We start from the raw sequence: 27,403 nt of genomic DNA on the forward strand, positions 1-27,403 counted from the left end.
CGTCTTGTCGGGCCAAAGGGTAGAAGATGTGAACAGCAGTGGTGAACCAGTAAGGCTTGGTTAGACTTAAAGGGAGCATGCTTTTCTCTTTGAGGTGATATCTGCTCTGATTTACCTTTGTTGTTTTGGGGGATTTTTGTTGTTGTTGTTGTTTTGGTCGTTTTTTTTTTTGAGATGGAGTCTTGCTCTGTTGCCAGGCTGGAGTGGAGTGGCACGATCTCGGCTCACTGCACCCTCCGCCTCCCGGGTTCAAGCAATTCTCTTGCCTCAGCCTCCCAAATAGCTGGGACTACAGACGTGTACCACCATGCCCAGCTAATTTTTGTATTTTTAGTAAAGACGGGGTTTCACCATGTTGACCAGGCTGGTCTCCATCTCTTGACCTTATGATCCGCTCGCCTCAGCCTCCCAAAGTCTGATTTATCTTGAAATAAGTCTGCGTTCTTGTGGACCATTAATAATAATCTAGTAATTATGATTATGTAATTGCCAACCAAGCTCTTAACGTGTTCTACAGCAATCGCTTATTCTACTCACTTATCCCATAGAACCATTCCCATGAGACAAGATAAGAAAAATATATACAGCAATAAAAGCAAGATATATTGCAGCAGTGATACTGTTTTGGGGGTGCTTGCTATGTTCTGAGTTATTCGTGCACACATATACTCATTTCATCTTCCTGATAACCATCAGAGGCACGTACCTGAACAACTGTTCTTACTCTACAGATAATGAGACTGAGGAACGCTGGAGAAAAGGGACAATGGTGGTGGGGATGAGTAGAGTGAAGGAAACCCCAAGACTACCATTATATGGCAGGCCTGGAGAGGAACAGTACTGATTGGAGAAACCAGTGCTGACTGGAGCAGAAGGATAGATGACTCCTGGAGGAAAAGAGGGAGGGAGGGAGGGAGGAAGAAGAAAGGAAGGGAGGCACGGAGTGAGGAAGGGAGGGAGGGAGCGAGGAAGGGAGGAAGGAAGGAAGGAGGGAGGGAGGGAGGGACAGAGGAAGGAAGAAGAAAGGAAGGGAGGGAGCGAGGAAGGGAGGAAGGAAGGAGGGAGGGAGGGAGGGAGGGAAGAAAGAAGAAGAAAGGAAGGGAGGGAGGGAGCGAGGAAGGGAGGAAGGAAGGAAGGAGGGAGGGAGGGAGGGAGGAGGGAAGGGAAGGGAAGGGAAAGGAAGGTGGAAGAGGAAGGGAAGAGAGGAAGGGAGGAAAGAGGTGGGGGAAGGAAGGGAGGAAAGAAGGGTGAGAAAGTGAGAGAGGAAGGAAGACAGAAAATGAAGGAGAACGAGGAAGAAAAATAAGAAGAAAGGGGAGAAAAAGAATGGGAAAGAAGGGGAGAGGACCTGAGATAAGTATTAATTCAATAAAACCAAAAAATAATATAAAAAAGATAACATCATAGTTGACTAAGTAATTCATCAGTGAGTAATATATAGTCAAAACATATTAATATTGAATATTAATATAACCAAAATTTTTATATGATTCTCTTAGAAGCATAAAGAGATTTATAAGAGGGCTAAAATTTTCTAGAGTAGGAAATAAATTCTAAAAGTCCCAAAAGCAAAACACAATACTCTGTGCTTGCTATTTAGAAATATGAAAGTAAATAACAGAAAAAACAGCCTAAGAATTTGAACGAGTTTGCCTCTCAGGAGTAGAAATTGGGGATCGTATGCTAAGGACTGCTAGTATTTTATCCCAAGCCTTGAGAATTATGTAACTTTCTAAATTACATATAAAATTAATATTAAATGTAAAAAGATAAATAATTAAATTAGAGTCCAATCCCTTTTTTTTTTTTTTAGACAGAGTCTCTCTCTGTTGCCCAGCCTGGAGTGCAATGGTGCGATCTTGGCTCACTGCAATCTCCGCCTCCCAGGTTCAAGGGATTCTCCTGCCTCAGCCTCCTGAGTAGCTGGGATTATAGGTGCATGCCACCACACCTAGCTAATTTTTGTATTTTTAGTAGAGACGGGGTTTTACTGTGTTGGCCAGGCTGGTCTTGAACTCCTGTCCTCATGATCCACCCACCTTGGCCTCCCAAGGTGTTGGGATTACAGGTGTGAGCCACCACGCCCGGCCCACAACTTATTTCTTATTTGTTTTTCTTTTGTGCAGGTCTGCCAGTTAGAAACTGTATCTAACTTACTTATGTTTGCTGTTCAAATAAGCTACGTGTTAAGTAAAACAAAACATTATAAAAGTGAAAGGCACAATGCTTTAAGAGCACAGATCCAGGCCACCTAACCCAGACAGGAGGCCAAGCAAAAACCTGACATGTTACAGGCCCCACAAGTCATTTTTGAATCTCTAAAAATGAAGTCACCTACCACTGTTTCTGTCCCATAGGAGAGTTCAATACATTTTATTTCTCCCCCTTCCTTCTTTCTTCAAACCTAATGATTGCATAAGCCAACACTAAAGCATCATAAAAGCTTAAAAACTCGTTAGTGACACAGGAACACAACAACTGTGCAAATCATATTTAAAAACAAAATAGAGTGGACCTATCTAGGCAGTGCTTTGTCTCGACTATACTTCAGTGGTGAAAAGAGGCAGATTTCCCAGTCGGAGCAAAGCAGGTTTAAGGACGCCCACAGCAATGAGGCTGAAAAAAAAAAACGGTGAGAAGCTGGAAGATAAATGAAATCGTGCTCAGAATTTCTTATGTTGCCTCAGAAAAATATATTGATCTTTTCGACAGCTTGGAAACTAAGTATGAAGGGGTGCTGTGGTAGAAGTCTTAATGGAAATCCTTTAGAGAAAGGAGGTGAGTCAATACAGGAGCTAGGGCCAGAGGGGTTGGGGATCTTGACAGAGAGGTGGTGCTGGAGGAAGGGGGTGGAGAAGGGACACTGCATGCCGAAAGCACGGTTCAGAACTTCTCTGGAGAGGAATCCATATGTGAGGTAAAAGACTATGCGATGTGACAGACCATGAGATCGCCGCTGTCACCATGACCAGAACACCCTACACCAGGATGTGTCTTCAGCCCTGGGAAATGACTGATGCATGCATTTCACAGCGATGCTATCAGCCCTCTAGGGCTTTACAATGCGTTCTTAGAGGGTGAAAAACATTTTGGATTTTGCAATGGTTTCTGACTCTCTAGGTGGCCACATTCTATAAAAAGGTACACAGTATCTATAGTATATATATATAAAGTATATGTATGGTATTAAAATTTCATGAGGCTAAAAGGTGCTTAGGAGAAGAACGTCTAAAAGGCTCCTTAGTGGGACAATAATGAGAAAAAATCCCATTGAGAAACACTGGATTGAAGGAAAACATTAAGAGGAAAAATTATGGTTGGAGAACTGTGGACTGTAAATTGATAAAAATTGAGAAGAATTTCTCAGTTCTGCGAGCATGAGAGCATTATATGATTGAAAACCATTTTAAAAATTGATAGCAGACATCTCAATATCATACACCAAAATGCTTCTTAAAATGATAGAAAAGAAAGAACACTAGATATCTTTAAATCAAGGCTGCTCTAGTATCCACAGCCTAGATTTTGTTTTAAGAAATTCTTTAGGCCGGGTGGGATGCGGTGGCTCACGCCTGTAATCCCAGCACTTTGGGAGGCCAAGGCGAGTGGATCACAAGGTCAGGAGATCGAAACCATCCTGGCTAATACGATGAAACCCCGTCTCGATTAAAAATACAAAAAATAATAATAATAAAATTAGCTGGGCGTGGTGGCGGACACCTGTAGTCCCAGCTAATTGGGAGGCTGAGGCGGAGCTTGCAGTGAGCCGAGATCGCACCACTGCACTCCAGCCTGGGTGACAGAGTGAGACTCCATCTCAAAAAAAAAAAAAAAAAAAAAGAAATTCTTTATTCACTGAATTCCTAGTTACCAAGCCCAAACATGCCGCTGTCTTTTAGAGATCCATAGCTAAAGCTCACGACAAGCCCAAATTTTACTTCATCACAAACTTCCATGTGGTCCTAGTAAAATAGCCTCAAAATTTCTAAAAATACCTGCTTAAAAGTCACACCCGTGTAAGCATTGTTTTCTGTTTCTATTCAGAGCCCAAAGGTTTTCACATAGACAGATGGGAAAAGTTCAAGCAAACTGAGATCCCGCGCCCTGTCCAAATCGTTCATAAACTTGCAGGTGCCGCAAGGATTAGGTGATCCCAGATTCCAAAGAAACAATGTCTCCAGTGAGTATCTTCTACACAACCAACTTCAGAATACAATTTACAGTATTAGGGATATTGATCTTGTCACCATTATGCCCACGTCAGCATCCTGCAAACCAGATTACATATTGCATCATAATATGTTTAAAGCTACTTCTCAACAGCAATAAAATTAGCTGGCCTTCTTAAGTCCCAGTAAGCCCCAAGCTCCAAGAGGGCAGGACCCTGTCCTCTTTCCTCATCACTCTATCTCCAGTGCAACATCCTGGCCTTGGCAGTTGCTCAATAAATATCTGATGAATGAAAAAAGAAAAGAAAAGAAAAGAATACAGTATCTTCAAGCAAGTTTAGCAATATTTGAAGACTTAGATTTTAATGTGAAAAATCTGACAGAATATAATATTTAGTTACATTAAAGTGTTTCAGAATAACTGAAAAACTAGAAATCATATTCTGGAAACCAGCCAAGTAATGTAAAAAGTGAAGTGCCTTGTAGCACATCAAGAGCATTCTGGAGGCCGGGCATAGTGGGTCATAATCCTAGCACTTTGGCAGGTTGCAGCGGGAGGATTGCTTGTGTCCAGCAGTTCAAGACCAGCCTGGGTAACACAGTGAGACCCCATGTCTAAAAAAAAAAAAAAAATCTAGCCAGCTGGGGTGTTGTGCACCTGTAGTCCCAACTCCTTGGGAGGCTGAGGTGGGAGGATTGCTTGAGTCTGAGTGTTCAGGCTGCACTGAGCCGTGACTGTGCCACTTCACTCCAGCCTGGGCAACAGGTCAAGACCCCATCTATTAAAGAAATAATTTTTTAAAAGAGCATCCTGAGTCAACACAGTGTTGGTTGCTGTATTAGTCCATTCTCACGCTGCTATAAGGACATACCCAAGACCAGGTGATTTATCAAGGAGAGAGGTTTAATTGACTCACAATTCCAAAGGGTTGAGGGGGCCTCAGGAAACTTACAATTATGGCAGAAGGGGATTGCAAATCTGTCTGTCCTCACATGGCAGCAGCAAGGTGACAGGCAGAATGAAGTGGGGAAAAGTCCCTTAAAAAGCCATCAGATCTTGTGAGAACTCACTCACTATTACGGGAACAGCATGGAGGTAACCACTCCCATGAGTCAATTACCTCCCACCGGGTCCCTCCCACCACACATGGCGAGTATGGGAACTACAGTTAAAGATGAGATTTGAGTGGGGACACAGCCACACCACATCAATTGCCTATCATATTTTACATAGTGGTAACTTGTAGGTACTCAGTGGTAGATTTCCTAAGGTATGCCTCAGGAATAGTATATGCCAAATTCAGAAAAGCCCTTCTCCATCTTCCTCTTCCATTTTATGGCCTAAGGAATTTCTTTACTTCCTTTTTAATGCATATGCTCATAATTAAGTCAATGAGCATTTGCATTTTTTTTTTAAATTAGAAACTAACAAGTTGGTTCTCTCTTATCTACTTCTAATAGAAAAATAACATTAATGGAAACAGAGCTAGGCATCTCCATGGAAATCTGATTGAATGTGCTCATTTATTTCATGGTTCTTCAGGTGTACCACCCTGTAATTTATTGTGAATGACAGTATTAATGGTGATTTCAATATAGATGGTCAAAAGAAAAAGCCCTGGAGGGAAATAATATAAGGGTGGGTTGTCAGTTTTCCTTTCTGCAATAAGAAAAATAAAAGTGGGATTGAGTATTCATTCATTCTGCTAGCATGTATTAAGAGCCCATCCCCCTGGGACAGATAGTGTTCTAGAAACTAGAAATTTACCCCCCCCCACCCCACCTCTCTCTCTCTCTCTCTCTCTCTCTCTCTCTATATATATATATATATATATATATATATATATATTTATAGTCATTGGTCCCATAGAGCTCATATTGTAGTGGGTGTTAACAGACAGTAAGTGAAAAAATACATATATATTTTGTCAGGCAGTGACAGATGCTATGAAGAAAAGGACAGCAGATTCAGAAGATGGTGAATGATGAAAGTGATGCATGCCACTTAGAGGAAGTGATCACAAAACGCAGCCTGATCAGATGGCATTTGAGGACAGCTCTAACAGAAGTGAAAAAGAAAGCTATATAGACTTCTGGAAAAAGATAGTTTCAAACAGATACAATAGTAAGTGTAAAAGCTCTGAGGCAGAATGTTCTTAATATAGACAACAACAAAAAAAAAACAGCAGGAAGTTTTTCACTTGTAAGGTAAGTTTTGCCTGGATCTTCTTCTCTATCTATTTAAACCTTACTGGTCCTTTAAAGTGTCTCTCAAGTGAAATCCCTTAAAGGAAGAAATGCCTGGTATCTCTCCTAAAAGATTTGGCTTCTCCATCCTCTGATTCCCAAGAACAACTTGGCTCAGACAACTCTATTTTACAAGTTAACATATTTGTAGATTATAAACACGCATCTAGGGTCAAGACTTTGCTACAAAATTTTTTTAGCCCCTCCTGAACCTAGCTGCCTTATAATGATCTTGGCCACGATGCCTTGGAAGTCAATAACAGCATCCGTAGTTGAGAGAGACTTTGCAGAAAAGAGTCAGTGGGCATTACCTCTTGATAGCTTAGTCTGGTTTGGACTTGGAAAACATACAATATGGCACCCTGACCCTGAGTCTTCCAAAAGACTTACTGGGTTAGTTACTTCTTTGCTGGAATGAGGATGGGTGGGCTACTCAGTAGTGGGGTTTGGGCCAGCTTTCTGTGCGGTAATGGCGATGTTAGTGGTGATGTTAATCTTGTTCTGTGCATGTGACTTGCTGGATTTAACTTTGGTTCATACTTCATTTTCTTTGGACTCCTATAGCTGATGGTGGATCAAGGGAAGGAGTCAGGCTGAGAGTATCAAATTTCTTTGTTTCTTCTGTCATCACTGGAAAATAAAGCATTTGTTTCTCGCATATTTGAAAAAATTGCACACTTGCCAGAGCCACCAGGGCATTAGTCTATATCTCATTTTGCAAAGCCTATTTTAACTTTTTCATATAAACAGAACACTCGTCCAAATACCCAGGGAGTCTCCGTTAATTTACAAAATACATGTGACTTTCAAAAGAACTTCAGCCAGGCATGGTGGCCCACGCCTGTAATCCCAGCACTTTGGGAGGCCTAGGCGAGTGGATCACGAGGTCAGGAGTTCGACGCCAGCCTGGCCAACATGGTGAAACCCCGTCTCTACTAAAAATACAAAAATTAGCTAGGCATGGTGGCAGGCGCCTGTAGTCCCAGCTACTGGGGAGGCTGAGGCAGGAGAATCACTTCAACCCGGGAGGCGGAGGTTGCAGTGAGCCGAGATCGCACCACTACACTCCAGCTGACAGAGTGAGACTCCATCTCAAAAAAAAAAAAATAAATAAATAAATAAATAAATAAATAAATAAAGAATTTCATCTTGTCCTCTAAACAGAGCAGGTAGCCAAATTGAAAACCAAATGCCAGGGAGTAAAATAATGGCCATATTTAAAACATATAGTCCACAGAACATAACAGCAATGTCTAACTGTCACTCATATGAAACTAACAACATTTTTTTTTTTCACATCAAGAGACGCATTTTGAACCTTTCAAATCTTGACCCGCTCATTGGACACACAAATGCAGATGTCTGCCATCTAGTGGCAAAAATCAGTATTGGTAGTTTAACTTTTCTAAAAGAAAAAAAAATATTTTTTAAAGAAAAGTTTAATTTAAGGCCCACTTTTAAGAGGTGGGGGGACAGTGAGGCCTAGAGGAGGACTCAAGTCTAATTGGCCAAACTGTCCTACTATATCCATCTCCTCTAATCTTGACACCGAGTAGAAGAACAGGCTTGTTTAGAAATTCCCTTACAAGTGTTAGTCCAGGTCCTGTGGATTTTCAGAAAGACATAAATCCCACGAAGCCAGCATCTTGTCCTGCGTATTCATCTCTTCATCCCTAGCACTTAGAACCCTGCCTGACACAATTCAGGAACTTAAAAAAACGTAACTAGCAAGCGAACTACCGGTACAATTGTTGGAAATAGAAGAGATTGTGTGTGTGTCACCTGGCTCAGGGGTTTTGCTACCACAGGAATTTCTAAACTTCTAACGAACAGATTGATTATTAATTTTGTTTTCTTAACCTAATGTACTACTTTACATTAAATTCGTGAAAAAGTGTTAGTTGTATATGATTTTTGAAATTTACTCATTTATAGAAGACCTTTATAAAATGTCCCCTAACGGATGGGCAAAACCAACAATGTCCATTTTTTAGACTGTTCATGAAAATCAAACTATTTTGCACATAGGCAGCAGTTCTAGACTATGTTGTCTTTGCTTTTTATACATCCTGCTGTTTATATCAATAATACATATGATGTACTTGCTCAGAAATGTAACCCCTAAATATAGCATTATACCCGTGCAAAAATATGGTCTGTTTTTGATAGTCAGCTCCCTGATAGAACTCAAGAAACAAACAAAAAAAGTTAAGAACTGCATATATTTGTGATAACACTTTCCGTTTTTATAGTACCCTGTGAACATTTAACCATATTTCCCCTCCACAAAAAAAAAAATATATATATATATATGTATATTTAGTTACAGCAGGATACATTTAATGGAAGCAGTTTCATCTTAATTTTCCAGCTGCGATCTGAATTCTTGCTCCATTGTGTTTAAATTCCAGTGGGAAAGAGCACTCCACCCTTTGCGAAGCCTGAGAAACATCCAATATGACTCATCTTACCAGAGAGAATGACCTGAGATAGCGCACACCCCTTGCCAATCCATGCTATTAATCTCACTCAGAAAAATAAATACATGCTCCTCTGTTCATTTGTTCTTTCTTTTCTTTTCCTTTCCTTTCCTTTCCTTTCCTTTCCTTTCCTTTCCTTTCCTTTCCTTTCCTTTCCTTTCCTTTCCTTACCTTTCCTTTCTTTTCTTTTCTTTTCTTTTCTTTTCTTTTCTTTTCTTTTCTTTTCTTTTCTTTTGAGACAGATTCTCACTCTGTCACCCAGGCTGGAGTGCAGTGACGCGATCTCGGCTCACTGCAAGCTCCGCCTCCCGGGTTCATGCCATTCTCCTGCCTCAACCTCCCCAGTAGCTGGGACTACAGGCACTGCCACCACGCCCGGCTAATTTCTTGTATTTTTGGTAGAGACAGGGTTTCCCCGTGTTAGCCAGGATGATCTCGATCTCCTGACTTCGTGATCCACCCACCTCGGCCTCCCAAAGTGCTGGGATTACAGGTGTGAGTTACCATGCCCAGTCTCTCTCTCTCTCGTTCTCTCCCCCGCCCCACCTTCTGAAATGGATCTTAAAATTTACCAAGCAGAAGTACTATCTGAGGTACAGTATTTAGAATGCAGAACGACAGACACTGTCCCCATTTTTATTCAGTTGGCCTGGTTTAAATCCCCAAGGCTGAATCTTTAGCAGACATCGCATATGACTATGATGCATACAATCCTGGGCCACACACCATCACCCTTCCAAGTCCCTGTGATTGAAAGCTTTCCAGTGGTTACAAAAACCTTCAAGAGAGCTTGCTGCTTGTGGCATCTGATGATCAACCAATAATGACTACTCAGAAAATACTTGCCATTAGAAATTAGCTGGTGAAAGGAACCATCATTTCCAGGATGTCTGAAAGACTACACCTCTCAAAATGTGAGGGTCACCAGTGTAACCATTATATCTACAAACACACTGGTCCAGGCAAGAGAAGTTCTGAATCTCAATGGGAGAAATTCTAGTATGTTCTGCATATCAGTCATCAGGAACTGCTTACTGTTTACTAATAGAGAAACTATTTTGTCATTATCAAGGTACATTGAAGACTGCTAAAGCTCATGTTTCTTTTTCTCCCCCAAAGGGAACAGTAACAAGGAACTCACTCAACAACAAATACTTAATGAAAGTCTATTATGTGCCAAGCAGGCCCTTGGGATAGATCAGTGAATAAAACATAAAAATCTCTGCCTGCACAGGGACCTAAAGCATCATTCCATTTAGTGAGCTTCTACAAGGTGTAAAGTCTACAAGGTGTACAGAGAAATAAATAATTGGTGGCTCCCGATGAGAAGCTTAAAATCTAAAGAAAAAGGAGAGTTATTCACATAATTTATTTGAATGCAGGTAAGTATGGTAAATGTTATAAGAGATGTGAGAATAACATACTAAAGGAGCATGGGGATTGAAAAAGATGTACAGTCAGCCCTCTGTATCTGTGGGTTCCACATCTGTCAATTTAACTAATCTCACATCAAAAATATTCCAGAAAAAAATCCACAAAGTTCCAAAAAGCAAACTTGAATTTGCCTCGTGCTCAGTACTATGTTGAATCCACTCACATGAAGTGATGTGTAGGCACCGCATTAGGTATTATAAGTAACCTAGAGATGATTTAAATTACATGGGAGGATGGGCATAGGTTATAATTCTGTGCTGTTTTATACAAGAGACTTGAGCATCCTGTGATTTTGGTATCCGATAGAGGTCCTGGAGCCAATGCCCATTGGATACTGAGGGATGACTATATTTTCCTGAGGAATTCAGGCCTCCTAATATTTTTAGGACAGCTACAGCCAAGCTAGGGAGAGTAAATTTCAGGAAGTGTGGTTTCCACAGAAACCTAGAGGCAGGACAATGGAGTCACATCCAAAGAACCACAAACAGGCTGATGTGGCTACAGTGACATGACAGAGAGGCGAAAGGGAGATGGAAGCAAAAGTTACCTGGAGGTAAAATTGTAGGTCTTGTTACAGAACAGTAAAATCCAAAAGAGACTGAAAGTAGGGGAACAAGTTAGAGGCTATTGGAGCCTTGTAAGGGGGAGATGATGGGAAAGACCTGGATCGAGGAGGTCATAGTGAGAACAGGTGACAAGTAATTAATGTGATGCAGGTTAGGGAAATTCAATAGGACTTACGAGCTGCATGTAAAGAGGGAAGGTATCTTTGTAAACATTCAAAAGGATTCAAGTCTGAATCCTTGCTTCTCCTAGGAAGAATGTGATGCAATCAATGCATATAGGAAAAATAGGAAGAATGGCATATTTTGGAGAAAGGTGATGGGTTCCAATGTCCAAATCAGACATTAGACGTGTCTGATAGATATTCTTTGCAGGAATGTCTAACAGAGGGCCAGAAATGGATATGTAGCACTTGGGAGGAGGTTTCATGCTTGAGATCTGTTTCTACGAATACTTGGTACCATAAATGCCATAAATGCAGCTGCAAATAACAAGAGTGAATAAAGAGGCCAGGCCATCTCCAGGCAGTGACTTAGCAGGAGTCTACACAGAAACTTAGACATGGACTCAGAAGATACAGGCTTAGAGTTTTGCGGCTTTGGGTGTGGCATTCAACCTTTTCAGATTCCAGGATCCTCAAATATAAAATAAGAGGCCCCCATTAGATAATCTTAAAAATCCCTTCAAAGTCTGCCAGGCACGGTGGCTCACGCCTGTAATCCCAGCACTTTGGGACGCCGAAGAGGGTGGATCACCTGAGGTCAAGAGATTGAGACCAACCTGGCCAACATGGTGAAACCCTGACTCTACTAAAAATTCAAAAAAATTAGCTGGGGGTGGTGGTGGGCGCCTGTATTCCCAGCTACTCAGGAGGCTGAGGCAGGAGAATCGCTTAAACCCAGGAGGTAGAGGTTGCAGTGAGCTGAGATCGTACCACTGCACTCCAGTCAGGCGACAGAGAGAGATTCCATCTCAAAAAAAAAAAAAAAAAAAAAAAAAAAAGAAAAGAAAAGAAAATGAAAAAAAGAGAGAAAAAAAAACAGAGAAAAAAAAGAGAGAGAAGAATTTTGGGATCAGGAGAAGACAAAATACGGAATGGTAACTTGGAAAGTTTCAAGGGTAAGAAAAAGTGTGCTTTAAGGAAAGTCAAGTCAAACGTGCCATAGTTAAAGGAAAATATCTTACAGAGAAACAGGATGGAGAGTGCCAGTGTGGGAGGAAGAAGATCTGAGCGTGCAGTGGAAAAGTGTGATGGGGCACAGATTTCTGTTTTTGATGAAGCTGGAGAGGGGCCACAGGCTGCCTCACTTGCCACAGCCTTCAAACCCAGACACCAGTTTCTTTATTCAGCCTGGTTCGATGTTGTGGCCTCACCCTTGAGAATCGGTATTTCATCCGTAGATTAACATGGGCTAGGCCTGTCCCTAAGACTGTGGGAATGTTTCAGTGCCTCCCAGAATCAACTTTCTGATTTTCTTTTCAAGCCTAGACCCTTGGGTTGTTCTCTTTTTGCCTGGTTCCTGCTTCTGATGAGAAAGATATGCATGCATTTTATATAAAAGGCAACATGGTACGACCTGGATTCACTGAGCTTCTGTGACATTATTAGCTGTTTAAACTGAGGAAAGTCCTCAGTATGTTTCAGTTTCCTTTTATGTATATATAAAAAAATAGTAACAATTTCTATTTAAAGAGGATTGTTGACTGCATGGTATTGGCATAAAAACACACACACAGACCAATGGAATGGAATAAAGAGCCCAAAAATAAATCCTTGTATTTACGGTCAACTGATCCTCAACAAAGATGCCAAAAATACACAATGAAGAAAGGACACTCTTCAACAAATGCAGTTGGGAGGACTAGATATCCCATGCAGAAGAATGAAGTTGGATCTTACCTCACACCAAATACGAAAATCATATCAAATTGGATTAAAGACTTAAATTTAAAACCCAAAACTCTGAAACCACCATAAGAAAACATTGGGAAAATGTTTAGAACATTAGTCTCAGCAAAGACCTTTTGGGTAAAATCTCAAAAGCACAGGCAACAAAAACAAAACTAGACAAATGGGATTATATCAAGAGAAAACATTTCTGCATGGCAAAGGAAAAAATAAAGTGAAGAGGCAACCTAAAATATGGGAGAAAATATTTGCAAACTATCCATCTGACAAGGGATTAATAACCAGAGCATATAAGGAAGTCAAAAGACTCTAGAAAAAAAAGAAAATAATCTGATTAAAACATAGGCAAAAGATGTGAACAGAGATTTCTCAAAATAAAACATACAAATGGCCAACAGGTATATACAAATAAAACTAGTGGCCGGGCACAGTGGCTCACACCTGTAATCCCAACTTTTTGGAAGGCCGAGGTGGGCGGATCACTTAAGGCCAGGAGTTTGAGACCGGCCTGGCGAACATGACGAAACCCCGTCTCTCATAATACAAAAATTAGCCGGGCATGGTGGCAGGCACCTGTAATCCCAGCTACTTAGGAGGCTGAAGTAGGAGGATCACTTGAACCAGGAGACAGAGGTTGCAGTGAGCCAAGATCATGCCGTTGCTTTCCAGCCTGGTGACAGAGCGAGACTCCGTCTCAGAAAAGTAAAATAAAATAAAATACAAATAAATAAATAAATAAAACTCCATAGGATCCAGCAATCCCACTACTGGGTATACATCCAAAGGAACTGAAATCAATATGTCAAAGAGATATCGGCACTCCCATATTCACTCCAGCACTATTCATAATAGCCAAAATATGGAACCAAACTAAGTGTCGATCAACAGAAGAATGGAGAAGAAAATGTGGTGTATATACACAATAGATACCACTCACCCTTAAAAAAGAAGAAAATTCTCCTTCTGCAATGAAGTGGTTGGACTTAGAGGACATTGTGTTAAGTGAAATGAGTCAGGCACAGAAAGACAAATGCCGCATGTTCTCACTGACATGCAGAATCCCAAAAACTTACAGATGAAGAGTAGAATGGGGGGTTCCCAGCAGGGACAGGGAAGTAGAAGGGGAGATGTTGATCAAAAGGTACAAAGTTTCAGTTAGGATGAGTAAGTTTGAGAGATCTATTGTGCAACACAATGACAACTATGGTTAATGGTCACGAACACTTGGTAACTGTTAAGAGAATAGATCTTATAATGTTCTCACAGCAAAAAAATAAAAATAAAAAAATAAAAAATCAAAGGTGATGGATATATTAATTAGTCTGATGTAATCATTTCACAAAGTACCACAGTATCAAAGCATTACACTGTACGCCATAAATATATATAAGGTTTAATTGTCAACTATACATGAAAAAAGAGGACTGTTGATTCAATGAGATATTGTCTGAAAATCTGAAGCCTTATAATTCATTATTTAATATAATTCATCATAATTATCAACAGCCATCATCGTCATCATCATTGTTACCTGTTCTTTCTTCAGGATATCTTGCATTGGCTAAAAGTTACTTTCTTTGCCCATGGTGGTTCCTGAGGTTTTCAGACCTTCAAAGAGACCTCAGTTCCAACATATTACTTTGTCTTTTTAAATATGCTTTCAATGTATTCACTTCCTTTTTTCTTACCTTAATATATGGGCTTTTTTTGTGGGTATAATTTTAGACTATACATTTCCAAGTTATATCCTGCTTACTTTCCAAAGAGATTCTGAGAATGCTTATATTAAAACTGAAAGTTTAAAAAAATCCTAGAACAAAAGGGAAGTAATATACAGAAAAACCAAGCAAAACTGGCCACTGAGATTGAATGTTATTTTTAGGTCTAAGTTTCCCAGCAGCCAATGCGAAAATGAAATAAAGATGGCTTAATTTTATTGTCAGATAATTGCTCTTATTATTCCAAAGAAGGTTCAATTTTCGCTTGTATTAAACTGCAGAAAACACACAGTACCATGTGGGAGACATATTAACTATACCAAGGAACAAAATTTTCAGGGGTTTGATAGAAGACGTAGAAATATTCTTTATATTGGCAGAGTATGGTGGCTCATGTCTATAATATTAGCACTTTTTGGGAGGCTGAGGGGGTCAGATCACTTGAGATCAGGAGTTTGAGACCAGCCTGATCAACATGGTGAAACTCCATTTCTACCAAAAATACAAAACTTAGCCAGGCATGGTGGTGCATGCCTGTAATCCCAGCTACCTGGGAGGTTGAAGCAGGAGAATCGCTTGAACCTGGGGAGGCGGAGGTTGCAGTGGGACAAGATGGTGCCATTGCACTCCAGCCTGGGCAAAAGAGAAAAACTCGGTCTCAAAAAAAAAAAAAAAAAAAAAAAAAAAAAAAAAAAAAGCTCTTTATATAATTTCACTAACCCAGACTGCAAAAGTCTCCTATTGATTCAAAGCTGTAGTTTTTATTGTGTTATGTTCTACTTTTAAGTTTCTTCTCCATAAGATATAGCCTCCTTTGCTGACATCTCTAGGTTCCTCAAACGTACTCCTGTCCTCCCTCTACCCAGGCAAATGACCTTCCTGAGTTCCACAACAGAACTATCTTTTAAATGACAAATATGGTATCAGTAACAATCATTCATCATTATGAAGACTCATCTCTCCAAAATTCCAAAGGGAATATTGATGTTTACTTCTAAAAAAATTTTCTCTTCAACAAATGCCTTCTTGTTTGCCCCCAATTACTGGCATTCTAACACACAGTCCCCATGACATTTTCCTTTTGTTTTTCACACTGCTTCTTCCTAAATTGTAGTTTTATTAAATATACTAAAATTTTTGGTATATCTTTTACAACATTTTCTATATATATAGAAATATATATTTTTATATAAATATATATATATATTTTTAAAACGGAGTCTCGCTCTGTTGCGCAGGTTGGAGTGTAGAGGCATGATCTCAGTTCACTGCAACCTCCGCCTCTCGAGTTCAAGCGATTCTCCTGCCTTGGCCTCCGAGTAGCTGGGACTACATGCACGGGCCAGCTCGCCTGGCTAATTTTTTGTATTTTTAGGAGAGACGGGGTTTCACCATGTTAGCCAGGATGGTCGTGATCTCCTGACCTCGTGATCTGCCCATCTCAGCCCCACAGAGTGCTGGGATTACAGGCATGAGCCACCACACTCGGCCACAACATTTTCTATATTTTTATTTCAAATTTATATTCATTCATGGAATAAAAAGTAATGTACCTATACATATGTGTTAGATGGTAGATAGATATGTATACATTCAGAATTTGAAAGGAGCCATCTATTCTTTATGGTGCTAAAGAATTTGAAAACTTACATTTCAGTATAAAATGCAGCAATCTGAGAGTGCATGTCATCAAACACGGTAATTTTAACTTGGCATCAAAGATCAATAATTACTACCTCATCAGTAGTTCATCACTCAACATTAGCCTAAAGACGTAAGTATAGCTTGGAACTTCCGGGGTAGTATTTGTGTCTTACTGTTACAAATCCAAAGTCTAGCAAAATCTGAGGAGCAGAGGGAGAAATTGCTGAATAAAGACATACTTAAGTGATCAGAAATTCAAAGGAAACATATTTCTACATTGCTAGGCCATTTTAAGCAGATTGATTTTTATGCAGTTAAATCAGTCAATCTTTTGGAATAAGTTGCAGATTTTAAGAAGAGGGAGATAGATTTACATTTAAAGTCAAGTTGCCAGGGTCTATTATTATCCCGGTTTTGTACAGAGTAAATGTTAGAATATGTATAGAAAAATATCAGAGGCAACCCTGTCGTGGCATCAAACTGTTAACCATCGTTGTCTTTGGGGGCATTGAGTTACGGTGGACTTTTACTTTTGATATATATTTCCATCATGTTTGGATTTTTGTATCACATATATTACTTTTATAAGTAGACAAACAAAAACATTATATTTACTTTTTTCGAGACAAGATCTCGCTCTGTTGCCCAGGCTGGAGTGTGGTGGCACCATCACAGCTCACTGCTGCTTTGAACCCACGGACTCAAGGGATCCTCCTTGCCTCAGCCTGCCAAGTAGCTGAGACTACAGGCAGGTGCACCACCAAACTCAGCTGATTTTTAATAATTTTTGTAGTGATGTGTTCTTGCTAAGTTGCCCAGGTTGGTCTTGAACTTCTGGCCTCAAACAATCCTCCCACCTCAGCCTTCCAAAGTGAGCCACTGTGCTTATTTACATATTTTATATGTGAATGTGAATACTAAGCATTTATGAAGAAGACTCGGCACTAGATACTTGAAGGCTGTCCAAGACCAACAAAAGAGCATCTTTCAAGGAGTTCACAGTCTGCTATTTGAAACAATGTATGACGCACACACACCTTAAAACCAAGAGTGAATGGAATCAGGGATAAAAGTGAGATTCTGATAGAGTAACAGAAGATGAATTCATTTCAAGTGGTCCTGGGCAAATTGCTAAAATTTGGACCCCTGATGATGTGGCAGAAAGGGCATCCCACACAACAAGAGAACATGGCAGAGGATGAGGATACCTGCAACAGCAAGTACCAGGGTAAAGTGAAAGGCGACCTTGAGACTTGAGACTGAACTCAAAATGCAAACCCAAGCCGTGAAATAGGGTGAAGCTGATGAGAGACGTTTAGTCTTTATTCAACAGGTAATGGAAAGGGATGTCAAAGAAGGTGTTTGAGGGTGGGAGAAAGATGATCACATTTGGTCTTCAATAAGAGTAATCTGTATAAAATGGATCAAAGGCAATAATATGGTCAATGAGATAATCTGGGAAGCTCAGAGACTAACAAAAGATATAAAGCTATAACATAAAGCCTTTCTTCTCAGTGTGGTCCAAGCACAGAGGAGCAGTATCTGCATCGCCTGAAGGCTGGTTAGAAATGCAGATTCTCAGGCCCCAACCCAGACCTCACGGATCAGAGTCTGCATTTTATCAAGATCCCTATGTGATCTGAATGCACATTAAAGTTGCAGAAATGATGAATTAAGATATTGACAGCAGGAGGGGAAAGTAGCCAAGAAGGTTGAGATCTTACTTGGTTGAATCATGAGAATTTGGTACCTGGCTAAATGTGGGAGGTGAGGGAAGAGAATAAATCTAGATTACTTGATTTATTCATAGCGTTTGAGCTGTAGGATGGTCATGCTATTCATAGAAATAGGAACCCCAGGAGGGGAACAGGATAAGGAAGAAGGAGGTGAAGGCTGTGCTATCCAGCAAGCACATGGAAATCTCCTTACTGAAGCCAAGTGAGGCTTGGAGATGAGCAAATGAGTGTGACCCACATGGAAAGGGTATTGGAAACCATGAAGACAGAGGCAGGTATGAAAGGAGAGGCAGGGGAAGAGTATGGGAGTCAACCAGGGAGAAACTGCTGGAGGGCCCTACACTCTGCAGAAGATGGGGGTGGGGAACAGGAAGGAGAGAAAAGAACCAGAGGAGAGAAGAGAGCTAGGGAGGTATAATTCTCTCAAAATTAAGGGAGTTTAAAGGTGTTGCTAAGAGATTAACCAGGACAGACAAGGAAGGGCTACCCACTTTATGACTAAGAGGTTACAGGTGACTTTTGGAAAAGTCGTTACTATAAACCTCATGAAGGTGGATGAGAGGAGTCAAAAGATTTAAAGTCAGAGGATAGTGAGATTAGGGTAGTGTGATTGCTGTTCAGTGAGTGTAACTGAAAAGGTTAAGAAAGATCATGAAAATTTAGAAGTGGCACATAGGACCAGGTTGAAATAACTTTAAACTTTTCAACTTTAAAGATTTTCTTATGGAAGAAAGATCAGAAGTGTTCTCATTATAATTCTCATAATTATTAAGAAGGCAAACAAGCACAATGAGAATTAGATTTTTGGCTCAATATAAAGAGGACCTGCGTCTCACTGCTCTGTGAAAATGGAATGACCCTCTGGTGAGTGTTAATTTCTCAAACATACAGACTGCACAGTGTAACACAAGAGAGAGGTCCAAAGCCAAAAGTTGCTCATTAATGACATCTGCAATGGTCTGAATGGTGGTTCCTCCAAAAGATGTGCCCACCTCCTAATCCCCAGGTTCTGTGATTACCTTGTATGACAAAAGATGTGATGAAGTTAAGGCTCTTGAAAGGAGGAGCTTATCCTAGATTTTCTGGGTGGGCCTTCACTGCAATCACACATATCCTTATAAGACAGGCATATACAGGAGGAGACAATGAAAGAGGTGGGGGAGCCAACGTGACCACAGAAGCAGAGATTGGAATGATGTGCTCCCAAGTCAAGGAATGCAGATAGCCACCAGGAGCTGAAGGAAGAAAGGAAGGATTCTCCCCTAGGGTCTTTAGAGGAAGTATAGTCTTGCCAACACCTTGATTTCAGACTTCTGGCTTCCAGAATTGTGAAAGAATAAACTTCTGTTTTAAAACCTAAGAAATTCATGCAACATCTAACATCCCCTTCCAACCCCGATTTGTTTAGCTATACTCACATTGATCATATGCTCCTGAAAAGCAGAGCCCTTGACTTACTGTGTATCCAAAACAGAACATCCATGGTGCCTGGCACATTAGATGATACTGACATGAAAGATGTGATAACAGATGTATATACAACTCCTATGTAAATGAACATAGGTGGATTAGATACAAAGAGATAGATAATTGATAGGTAGATAGATGGAGTGATTGAGTCATTTACTCATTCTACTCAAGCATGTATTTATTATATATTTACTTATATACTCTCATGAAGGTAACTCCTTTGGAGAGAATCAAAATAACTACTACCTGGGTTATCCTTGAGCATCAAATTTTATATTAAAAATGGTAAGTGCCCTAGTATTCAGAGTAGAGGGAAGTGACTTGTAGCTGTTTAGTCAGAACTATTTTCAGTTTCTAAATTCAAATGAATGAGGGGATTTAAAATAATTAATCACAGGGAAAACAGAATGGTAGTTGCGCTCAAGGAAATCTGGAAGAATTTGGCTGGTCCTTGCGTGATGGGAAGGATCTGGGGCGAGGAGAGAAGAAGGGAGGACTCCATATAAAGAAACATCATGGCCATTCCAGATTCCCATCATCTCTCCCTTCACACAAGCTACTGCATGTGGCATGTGTTATTGGGCATGTGAGAAAGCACAGGAAACATGGCAGGAGGATCATCACGTCTATTTCAAGCATGAGAACTTCTTTTCAATGTAAATCATTTGAGAGACCTCCCACAACAGAAGTTGTGCTTTTAGACTATTTTGCACTAAGAAAATTGAAAAATCACAAAAAAGACTGTATTCAATAACATTTTTAAAGTGACTATGCATATATATTTAAATATAATCATCAAAAATATTGTCAATATGAAGCCAAAAACCCAGTAATATTTAATATTTATATGGATTCTTCTTTCTTTCTTTCTTTGCTATGTTGAAGACATGGAGTCTTGCTATGTTGTCCAGGCTGCAGTACAGTGGATATTCACAGGTTCAATCATAGTGTATTATAACCTTGAACTCTTGGCCTCGAGTGATCTTCCTGCCTCAGCCTCCTGAGTACCTGGGACTACAGGTGTATGCCACCATGCTCAGCCAAAATTTATGTGGATTCTGAGTCTATAAAATACCACTGGATTAGGGTTCAATGGAAGTGAGAGCTAACTCAATGGAATGCCAAATGGCTGTGGGCAAGAATTGGCCTGTATATATTAATAGTTAGCAGTAACCAGGTTTCTCTCCAGTCTGGATCCCATGGGCAATTCTAGTGGGAGAAATATACTCCAAAGTGACAAGTCTTACAAAATGTAGACAAAGGCTGTTAGCAGCTCCTTTTTCCTACAGTTTAGTGACAGAATATTTTTATATGTATCTACGTCTATAGCCATAGCTACCTGTGATAAATTAGAAGGCTTCATTAGAAACCAAACACTGCATGTTCTCACTCATAGGTGGGAATGGAACATTGAAAACACTTGGACACAGGAAGGGGAACATCACATACTGGGGCCTGTTGTGGGGTAGGGGGAGGGGGGCGGGATAGCATTAGGAGATATACCTAATGTAAATGACGAGTTAATGGGTACAGCATGCCAACATGGCACATCTATACATATGTAACAAACCTGCACGTTGGGCACATGTACCCTAGCCCTTAAAGTATAATAATAAATATATATAAGAACATCAAAACACTTCGCAGCCATAAATGCAGGGAAGTACACACTTGGTAACCCTCTCTCTGGGGACTCTCTCCAAAACAGGCTGAAAGTATTTTACCTTGGTTTAGACTCACCTGAATTCTATCTGAACAGCAGTAGTTGGCGGATATCCCGCCTGAACCAGGATGTCTATATTAGTACCACTTCCTGTGCTAGAGGTGACAGAAGGTAGACGATGTCTTGGCTCAGCTGACATGCCAAATTTCAAGGGAACAGTGGGGACAGGAAGCAGGCTAGGGCTGGGCTAGAACAAATGACCTAATGAAGGATTAATTCTGCAGTGGATAGTCAGCCACTCAAATTACATTGCTTGGGAGAGGTGTGGAGAACTGAGATTTGATCTTGCCAACAATGACAGACAAGGAGAATTTATTTGTCAAGTGGAACTGGGCAGTACAAGTCTCAGACGGAAATGATGTGCTATCGGAGAGGAGCTGTGCCTTAGGGCCAAGGGTTTGTCACATTGAGATTGAATCAGAGACAGAACAGAAAGAAAGGGGTCTTGCTCCTGGAGAGAAGTTCTTGGCAAGGCGAGGCTGACTGTCAAGGTCATAGTTAAAATTTTCCCAGGTCAGACATTAAATCCAGTACTGAAAGTGAAAATTGAAAACTCCATAAAATCCTAGTCCTATGAAATGGTAAAAATGACAGGAGTTAGAGAAACTGAGGTGAGGGGGCATGGGAATTGCTAGAGCTCACTAGGGTTAGGACAGACTCTGCACTGGTTGTAGAATCAGAAGGGCGAGGCTCCCGAGTCCCATGCAGAGCAGGCTTGGAAAGGGAAGGTCTCAAAGCCCACAATGCATCTGCCAGCTACTGCTTGTCAAATTGTTTTTTGTTTTTTGTTTTTAATTGTTGGCCACCATCGTTTTTCTCAAAGCGTTCATATTCCGGTTGGTTTCAGGATGAACTGGCACAATTGGTGAGAAGCTGGCAGGGGCTCAGAATATTCCTTCTGTTGACTTCCTGTCATCACTTCTGAACCCTGGGTCTGTGTCAATGTGACAAGCTGCAGCTGCAGCCTCAGCAGAGGAAGCTAAGAAGGTACATGTTGGCCAGAGTCCTTGGCCTTCAGGAGGGGATGAGCGGGAAGTTCCAACAGGTGGGAGAATGCAGATCGCCAGCCTAAAGCACAGAGCCTGCCAGAGGCTAGGAGAATCTGCAAGCTGCCAAAACTTCTGGATAGAAAACAACACATAAGCTAAAAACTGAGCCAGAGGGCCACTACATACTGGCACTCAGTGCTGTCCATCATGGGGTACTGAGGGGACTCTGGGTTCCAATCAAGCACTGCATTTCAGAGTTTGTTCAGAAAGCACATCCACACGCATTGGATCCTCAAAACCAATCCATGGTATGGACAGGGCAACTACTATGGTCTCCAAGTGTACAGTGGGGAATGAAATGCTTGAGGCCACACAGTTATCATATAAGCCACGCTATGGCTTAATGTTTTCAATTGCTTCACCAAACCAAAATTACTATTATGATGATGATTATTTAGAGACAGAGTCTCAGTCTGTCATACAGGCTGGAGAGCAGTGGCATGATCCTAACTCACTGCATACTCGAACTTCTGCATTCAAGCTATCTTCCCACTGCATCCTCCTTAGTAGCTAGGAATACAGGTGCACACCACCATGCCTGGCTAAGTTTTTACTTTTTTTGTAGAGATAGGGTCTGGCTATGTTGCCCAAGCTGATCTTGAATTCCTTGCCTCATGTAATCCTCCTGCCTTGGCCTCCCAAAGTACTGCCATTACTGGCACGAGCCACTGTGCCCAGACCAAAATTATTTTTATTTCTTGAGTTGAAGACAACACTAATGGAGATCTATACTCTCTGGGGCATGCAACTGCTAAGGGAAGGCAGCAGGCTAACAGAGCTCTCCAGGTGCTAGGTTCACTAATGAAAAGGGAAGCCTTTCATGAGGCAGAGAATTGCTTGAACCCGGGAGGTAGAGGTTGCAGTGAGCCAAGATCACACCACTGCACTCCAGCCTGGGCAACAGAGTGAGACTCCGTCTCAAAAAAAAAAAAAAAAAGAAAAAGAAAAAGAAAAAGAAGTGGGGGAGGTCTTTCATATCTGCACATCCTCTCCGTGGAGGGCGGGCAGAGGCAGCAATGTAGTGATGAGTGATCTGAAGAAAGAGTCTGCTTAGTATTTGATCTGAACAAAGGTATCTTCCCTAATGGAGAAGATAGGGCCTTTCAGATCCCAGAAACTAACTTCCAATTTGACTGATTTTGCCTCCTGTCATATACATCAGATTATCTCTTCATAAAATCAAAACTTTCCATTGATGTTGAAATTTTATTCCAAAGTTCTGAAAGGCTAGTAATTTTTCAGAACAGGGCTTCTGCTGGACTTGCTGAACTTTATAGATGAAAATACATTGCATCTAGGAAAACACTATATTCAACAATTAAGCATCAAGGCACATTTTATTACGCCGATTAACTTTCAGAAGTAAACATGGTAGAGGGATTTGATTAAAATTTTATTAGGCTCATAGATACCTTTAACAACAGTCTTATGTAAGGAGGATACATTTTAAATTCACAAACGTAAAAGACGACATCTCTAGTTACTCACTGATCCTCCGAGATCACAGTGAGAATAATGCTATTAGTCATCATATGATATAAAATCAGGTTCCATAAGTGAAGGACAGACACATGTCTCTGCATACTGATCAGGGTCTCCATCTTCATATGATTCACGGTTCATTCATCTCTTATCTAAAGTGCCACTACACCACAGCTGTTCCCAGTATAAACTTCCCGGCACTGCAAACAAGACCCAATTTCTTAATAGTCACACTGGAATCGTCCAGGCCATTTAGCAGTAAGCAACTGAGCCTGCCAATGTTAACAAAGTTATTAGGCAAGAACAATATGTTGGCTGGGAAAATGACAGAGATTTTAACTAAAAATCTGAAAAAAATATATTATTTTATAGTTTACAAATACATGAGGCAACTGTGCTTCTAACCATATTGTTTAACTTTCTGTCTATTCAATTTACAAGTGTGAATCTAAGAAATTATATTTCTGCCAATTTCACATTTTTTCTATGCTCACTTTCAACAGGTTGCCTGCAATTATAGGCTAAAATATCATTAAAAGAACTTCATATTTTAAATACTCTAATTTAAAATAACACATTTTCTTTGTTAAGAAAATAAATCGTTTGTCTTTATAAGGAAAAAATGAGAAGGTACACTCTAAAGAACTTTTACACATTCCTAAGTAATCTTCAAAAGTAAATAATACTTTGAAGTGACATTTTACTTCCCCCTACCCCAGAATAAAAATAGGGTACTGAATATTCATCATAGATTTCTCTAAATTTTAAAGCAAAGTTTCCTAAATAAGCTTAAATGTAGGTTTAATACAGAACTACTCATTATAACACTTGTTCTTTCTTTAAAACTTGACCAATTCCACACTTGCTCCTTTTCCCAAATTACACTTTTCTCTTACAATAATTTTCCACACAGAAAATTTACAAAGATTTTTCAAAGTCTACTTTTTATCTCATTTTCTTTTTCAACTATCGAGTTCATTTGAATAATGACCCAACGCTATTTAAAAAACAATATTTCGACACTGCTATTTTCATGCTACATTCAATCTCATAATACCCCCCAACCTAGAGAAACATTGTAAATCAGACCGGCAATGTCATCATTTTTAAATTAGTATTAAAGCGAACATTATATTTCCATATGGAAACCACTACAAAAACAATGTGCTTTCTAGCCCAACAATAGCTAATTATGTATTAAGCTAATTGAGACAAACCATGTAAACAAAATCTAAAAATAGGCTATTCGGCAGTCGAAGCTATGATGTAAACCACATTTCTGTGGCATGTTGGAATGCACACTGAAGAAGCAGGCATGTTCCTTGCACATGTAAACTTCGGAATATCAGCTCTTATAGCAAGAGGGTGCACCCAACACCTCATTTATCCCACAGTATTTGGAACAGAAATACCTTAGTCTTTTATTAGCGTGGTACCACTACAATACTGCCTGTATGCAGGTATCTGCTCTAGGCCTAGCTTTCCCCTTTCTGAACTACAGGTTCTTATACATAGTCCCTCTTAAGTAAATATACAGGCATTGTTTTAAACACAGGAAATAATGATGAATGGTTCATGCAATATAACGATCTCACAATATGAAATTATCTGGACTATATAATCACTGCACCCAGTTAAAAATTATTTTTCAAATAGTAACCTACAAAGGTCAAAATGGGGGGAGGGGACAGGTTATCTGTCTTGGAACTCAGAGAGCAAGAGAGAAAGGAAAAGTCTGTGCAAAGCATATTGTGAAATAACCAGTGTTCTTAACCACACATCGCTTTGATAAATACATTTCTGTCCTAAAGAGGGCCGTCCTTTCACATTGCAAACACGGACACGGGCAGGGATCGAAGGGACATATCCTTGCAGCCTTTGGACAGGTTCCAGTAACACTTGCAGACAAATGAAGGTTTGCATTCTTGAAATCTGTCCATATGGATACAGTTCCCGAATCTCTGCTGCCTCTACCACTTCCAAATGCGTGCAAGGAGAGTTGGACACACGCACAAGCATGCAGAACAGGATCTCCATTCCAACACGCACACCGCGAAGTAGACAAGTGAATTCTGCTACTGGAGTCAACTGTCCGCCCGTCCCCGCTGTTTAAAAACACGCAGAAATTAACCTCGCTATTAGGAGGCAATGCTGAGAAAGTGTTCCAAAGAGGAGAAACGGTGCAGCCCAGCGGCCGCTGCCTTGCCAGTGTGGACTCTCCCTGGGTCAGTCAAGATGCGCACTAGGCTAGGCGCCTTCGCCCAAGTGTTACTCGAAGTGCCAAATCTGCTTTTCGCCCCCTGAAACGGAATCCGAACTTGCGGCCCCGCTGCGAGGCTGGCGAGTGCCGGCTTTAGCCTTCTTAGAAAGAAATGACAGGAAACCAAATGGGGAGATGGGAGACAAACGCTCAACACACGAGTGTGCTCACAAACACCCCGAGCCCCGTAGCTCCTCACGCTCGGGCACTTTGGAACCTCAGATCCGGCCCTGGGGAAGAGAGAACCGAAGCGAGGGAGAGCGGGGTGGGGCGTCCCCGGCTGTCTCCGGGCCACCTCTCGCATGATTCCCGTCCCTTTCGGGGCACTTGGGTGCCACCGGGCATTCCCCACCCTCAGTCCCAGAACTCCAACTCCGCACCAGATCGCGCCGTCAGAATTCAAGTGCCCCCATCGTCCCCAAACCAACAGCCTCTCTCGTCCCTCCCCAGTTCCATCTTTGAACTCCAAACACAAGACCTCTCCTACCCGCGCCGAAAACTTTTTCCTCTTTTCACAACGAGATAAGGCAAAAAACCAGGTCAGCCGCTACCGCCACCCGCTCTGCCCCGCGCCTGGGTGGCGGGCGCCGTCCCTACCTGGCAGCTGCGCTCCAGGTGGCTGTCCCACGCCGGTCTCCGCGCCTGCCCGGTGCGCGGGTGGCGTCCGCTCCACCGTCCCTTCGTCTCCTCCAGCTCAGCGTTCAGGTAGCGACTGTCCTTAGGATCGCGCGCCCCTGCCAGGAGCTGCCCTTCGGTTCATTGCCGGTCTTCCCAGAAGCGCTGCGGCCGCCCCGGCGGACTGACGAGGAGCCTGGGGATCCGCGATGGCACCGATGGCTCCGCGGTGTGCGCTCCGGGTCTGAGAGCGCTCCGCCCGCGGGCAGCTGTGGCCGCGCGTCACATGCCGCCTCGGGGCAGCGGCCGCGGCACCTGCCCAAGCGGCAGCGCTCCCGGCTCGGCAGTGCCGCCCCCGCGCCCTGGGCTCCCCTGCACGCTCCGGCCCTTTCTGTTCACGCCCTTTTCCCTCTGTCTCCCGCCTCACTTTTTCTCTTTTCTCCGTCTCCCTCTTTATCGTGTATTCCCTTTCTCCAAAAGCAGATAGAAGGGGCTCCCAGGGGGAGGAGGGTCTTTTCCTTCCCACGAACTCTTCCTCTGCCTGGTGGTGGCGGTCGTGGCTACTGCTGGCCGCTCCTCCTCTCCTTCCTCCTCGCGTTCCTCCTGCTCCTCCTCCTCCCCGGACTGCGAGAGCTGGTGTAATGCACAGGCTGCCTGCTTGAGACCCAAACCTGCCCGGCTTCTGAGCATGCTCAGTCGCCCTGCTGGCGCCTAATTCCACTGCCGCGTGCCCGCTGGGCTCCGCGTTCTCCGCCTGGCAGGGGGCGAGGAGCTCCCAGGGTACTCCTGGGGTGGGTGGACTGAAAGCGGGACACCAAGCAGGAGAGAGGAGGGCCTCACCCACCCAGCATGGCCTCACCTGTTCCCAAATTGTGCCTCCCGCGGCGCTTCAAGGATAGATTT

At 41.7% G+C, this 27,403-nt stretch overlaps 1 protein-coding gene across 7 annotated transcripts in view; it reads right to left on the reverse strand.

Annotated features, from left to right (window-relative positions):
• The window catches only part of LOC105474633 (cholinergic receptor muscarinic 3), a 527,334-nt gene extending 500,720 nt beyond the window's left edge, over window positions 1-26,614 (reverse strand). For 5 of the 7 annotated variants that reach the window (XM_071073800.1, XM_071073804.1, XM_011729445.2 and 2 more), the window contains exon 1: window positions 26,483-26,614. The gene's annotated coding sequence lies outside the window, so the exon portion shown is untranslated. The remainder of the gene's footprint in view (window positions 1-26,482) is intronic. The other 2 variants (XM_011729452.2, XM_011729448.2) reach the window with 1 other exon arrangement.
• Window positions 26,615-27,403: the final 789 nt, after the last annotated feature.

The sequence above is a fragment of the Macaca nemestrina genome, chromosome 1 (assembly GCF_043159975.1).
Source record: "Macaca nemestrina isolate mMacNem1 chromosome 1, mMacNem.hap1, whole genome shotgun sequence".
Lineage (NCBI taxonomy): Eukaryota > Metazoa > Chordata > Mammalia > Primates > Cercopithecidae > Macaca > Macaca nemestrina.